We start from the raw sequence: 4,958 nt of genomic DNA on the forward strand, positions 1-4,958 counted from the left end.
CCCATGGCCTTGGTCTGCGTAGCTCCACACTTGGGAAGAAGGACTTGGGGCACAGGAGGGGAACAGGAGGTGGGGAGTTTTGGAAGGAGGACCGGCTGGGGTAGAGCATATGGAGGGAGGAAATGAAGGGGAAGGAGCCTGAGAAAAGCACAGACCTCTTCCCCTTTGGTAGGGTGGCAGCTGATAAAACCACTGTAAGTAAAAAATGCATTTAATCCACCAACTTTATCAAACATCACAATAGCAACACAGTTCACTGTTTCCCCTCGGGATTTCCGGGGTGTTGCCCAAGTCTGTTCTGCATATCATTAGTCTAGGAAAAGAGCAAAACTCAAAATTTGAATTCTGGTTTCTACTTCTGTACCATGGTAAGAGTTGAAATGTCATAAACCAAACCGTCAGTAGCAGCAGACCATCTGCAATCTCACAGTTTGCCATAATCAATTTCTTATTTGGTGTCACTACCAATCATGGTTATTAACAATGCGATTGGTCTTGTAAGTGGCCCAGACTGGCCTCAAACTTGTGATCCGCCTGCCTCAGCCTCCTGAGTAGCTGGGATTATGGGTGTGCACCACGGGGCCTGGCAGTATTTTCTTTTGTACTGACTTCTTGACACCCCAAATGTACTCATTCACTCATCCACTCATGTGGGTCACTGTGCTGAGTGATTCTGGGGACTCGGTGTGACCAAGACAGCCCAGGCCCTGCCCTCATGAAGTTCACTGTCCAGTTCATTATCCTGTGCTTGGACTGTGATGATCCAGCAGGGCTGGGCTGGGGAGCAGACTAGGGGCAGGAGGGGGCTTGTCTGAACAGACCTTTTAAGCTTGATCTTAGTTCTGAGGTGGTGGGCAGAGCAAACGGCCCAGAAGGAACTTATGTCTACCTCTTCTGTTTTGGTGGGGGGAGGGGTTACTGGGGATTGAACTCAAGGGTGCTTGCCCACTGGGCCCCATCCCCACTCATTTTTTGTATTTTATTTAGAGACAAGGTCTCACTGAGTTGCTTAGTGCCTCGCTTTTGCTAAGGCTGGCTTTGAACTGGTGATCCTCCTGTCTCAGCCTCCTAAGCTGCTAGGATGACAGGCATGAGCCACCATGTCCGGCCTTCTGCTTTTGACCTCTGCCGGCTACCTCCCTGACTTTTGGTCCTCTACCCTTCACAGTTGAGAGTGAATAATCTGAGCATGCATATGGATGCGTCCTCTTTAAAACCTGGGCATGCTCAGGCTTACAGAACCTAAAGACTACCTGAGCTCTGCAGAACAGGGGGAAAGGTAGCAGCCAGTTGAAGCTAGGACTGGGACCTGGGGCTCTCCAGCACTTACCAACTTGGATCAACTTGTCCACCTGCTGGTTGGCTCCAGAGCTGCAGCTCTTTAATTTGAAAAAGTGAGCCTCCGTAAATGAGGATTTCCCAAGGGCAGCCACACCTCCGAGAGCAAATACCATGGGGAAAATCTCTTGGACCCATGCCAAGTGCCTGTCCTCTGAAGGACAGATCACACAGAGATGACTCCATCTCCAATGACAGACCCTGGCCAGAAAACAGATGGAAAACCATTGCCACCTGGCAATCCCACTCCAACCTTGGCCACCAGCTTTGTTAACATGCTGAGACCAGGAGTTAGAGACAAAAACGTGTTAACTGCGAAAATGCCTCAATTACAGAATTCCAGAATGTCCAATGTCATGAGGATGCTGTGGCAGGTCAGTCAAATCCACACCACACAAACTTAGGGTCCTACAACCTGAACCATTAGAGATAAAAGGTCCATTGCACCGGGTGTGGTGGTGCATATCTATAATCCTAGCGCTCAGGAGGCTGAGGCAGGAGGATCTCAAAACCAACCTCAGGGGGCTGAGGTTGTGGCTCAGTGGTAGAGCACTAGCCCAGCACGTGGGAAGCACTGGGTTGGATCCTCAGCACCACATTAAAATAAATAAATAGGGGCTGGGGTTATGACTCAGCAGTAGAGCACTCGCCTAGCATGTGTGAAGCACTGGGTTCAGTCCTCAGCATTCAAAATAAATAAATAAATAAAGGTATTGTGTCCAACTATATATATATACACATACACACAGCAATTTAGGGAGACCCCAATTATTCAGCAAGACCCTGTTTCAAAATAAAATATAGAAGAAGGCTAGGGAGGCTGGGGCTGGGGCTCAGTGGCAGAGCACTTGCCTTGCACGTGTGAGGCACTGGGTTTGATCCTCAGCACCACATAAAAATAAATATATCTATTTACAACTAAAAAAAATTTTTTTAAAGGCTGGGGATGTGGCTCAGTGGTAAAGTGCCCCTGGATTCAATCCCTGGTATCCCCCCCCCTGCCAAAAAAAAAAAAAAAAAACATTGCATCAGGGCCATCAGTCACCACAGAAGGTATTCTTGATAGGGACACTTGTAGGTACTACAAAGAAAAGGGACATTAAACCTGAGACTGTCCAGGTTAAAAATGCAAAAATTGATTCAAGTTGAAGATTCAGTCTCCCAAATGACGTTTCCAGCAGATGTTGTCCTGTGTGTCCACAAATACCCCTCAAGTCACAGGAGGATGTGGTCACCATCCCATCAACAGGCATCCTGCCAAGGTTTTAGCAGACAGGGCTTGACCCTCACACCTACACAACAGTCATCATGACAAGGCCACGTGTGCCACGTGGTTCATGCTCATCTAAGCCACTCTCGGGCTTGGACCCCTTATTACCCAGCATAGGTTTTTAGACTAGACCAATAAATACTGTAGGAAGGGATGTTCTCTCAGTCTGGAAAGCTAGCATTTCATGTTCATGAGCGTCTCTCAGACCCAGCCTCTGCCCCTAACCATTTCTGTCCTAACGTTACTCAGGACCTATCACCTCCCGCAGACCCACATATTCAGTGTCTGCTGACCAATACTCCTGGTTCTCTTGGGGCTGCCAACCCAGCATCATGGGTGCATCTGGGAGTGCAAACTGCTAAAGGGGGAAGTAGTTTCTTTGGTTTGTTGGTTTTTGTACTGAGGGTTGAACCCAGGGAGGCTTTACCACTGAGCTGCATCCCTAGTCCCCGCTTTTTAATGTATTTAACTTAGAAACAGGGTCTTGCTAAGTTGCTGAGGCTGGCTTTGAACTTGTGATCCTCCTGCCTCAGCCTTCCTAGACACTGGGATGACAAACATGCACCACTGCACTCAGCCCCTTTTTATTTTTTGAGACTAAGTCTTGCTAAGTTGCTTAGGGCCTTGCTAAATTGCTGAGTACTGCCCTCAAAGTTGCAATCCTCCTGCCTCAGCCTCCCGAGTCACTGGGATTCCAGGCATGCACCCACACAATGGTGAAATAGATCCTTTTATGTCTCTCCTGAAACCGCCTTCATACTCACCCAGAGGCCCACGGGGACCTCCAGCCCATCATTCAGAGCCTCATAATGTCCACCCCTGCCCCTGCCACATCCTGCCCATCATGAATTTCAAAGGTAAAGGGTACTGGCTGGTCGGAGACCTCTGGGCTGTAAATGAAATCGTCAAACATAGGTTCCTCCTGGTCAGCGGTCCAAAGGCCCCCCTGTTCTACCTCCCAACACACCCACTCCAGTTTTCTTTCACACACCCTTGCTTCACGATGGTTCTCAACCTTTTTTGCTTCCCCCAGAAAGTCACCAATAAACGTGGAGAGCACTGCTCAGTGTCTCCTTGGAACATCTACTTTTCTCAGACCCTGAATGATAATTTGAGAGATTTTGTTTTCCCTTGCAATTCCACTCCCATCCGGTGGTGAACTCTGCTCAGTCTACTTCAACAGCTCCCTCGTTGACACCTGGTACCTGCCCCAAGCCCTGGCTTATAAAGGACACAAGGGGTCTAAAGGCTGATTCCAATGACACAACTCATGAGAACACTATTTGGGACATAAACTTGCCCAGGAGGGTAAAACCTTATAGAAAGCATTTACTCCATTTTCTTTTATCCAAGACTAAAAGGCAATTCAGACAAATTCTGAGCCCGTCATGGGTTAAATTTTGCACCCCCCAATAAATGGGGGGGGGATATGCTGAAGTCCTCTCTTCCGGGACCTCTGAATGTCACCTTATTTGGAAATAGAGTTGTTGCTGATTGCTTAGTTAAAATGAGGTCATTCTGGAGTAGGGTCTAATCCAACAGGCTGATGTGCTTATAAGAAGGTGGCATGAGCCCGGCACAGTGGGGCTCGCCAGTAATCCCAGCTACTTGGGAGTCTGAGTCAGGAGGATCACAAGTTTAAGGCCATCCACAGCAATTTAGCAAGGCCCTGTCTCAAAAAAAAAAAAAAGTGTTGAGACCGGTGCGGTTAACTCGCTAAGGCTGGCCTCAAACTTGCCATCCTCCTGCCTCAGCTTCCTGAGCAGCTGGGACCACAGGAATGTGTGATCCTTTGAAATAGCCTTGAGAAGTGAATGTGGGCCCTTTCTCCCTTCCCCCCACCTTGAGGACACCAGGGTTCCCTGACTCTGCTTTCCTGTGACTGTACATGACGAGATGACATCCACAGGGTCTCGCCCTAAAGCACCGTGGAGATGCCGAATTCTGTGGCCTCACCTTGAGGGCTCCCGCTGCTCCCTCCGCGGGTCCCAGCTGCCACTCTGATGGCTTCGGTCATTCTCCTACATCTTGATGTGCTCTGGCAGGTCACCTGCTGCTCCCTGCAAACATCCGGGTCTCCAGCTCTCAGGCTCACCAACCTTCTGCACATCATGACTCCCAGTGGCCCAAACCCAGCCCAGACTCCCTGCTCCCCTCCCACCCGAGACACACGGCTCAGGAGCGGGTTCCATTACCCGATTCTTCCTCTGCCTTGTCTTGACCTTGCGGAGCCCCCACTTGACTAGTGGATGACTCTTACCCCAACGATCCACAAGGAAACTTCCAAGGGATTGAGCCTTTCCTGACCTGTGAGACCACAGGGCACACACGGGGGACGGAGGGACAGGCA

The sequence above is a fragment of the Ictidomys tridecemlineatus genome, chromosome 15 (genome assembly GCF_052094955.1).
Source record: "Ictidomys tridecemlineatus isolate mIctTri1 chromosome 15, mIctTri1.hap1, whole genome shotgun sequence".
Taxonomy (NCBI): Eukaryota; Metazoa; Chordata; class Mammalia; order Rodentia; family Sciuridae; genus Ictidomys; species Ictidomys tridecemlineatus.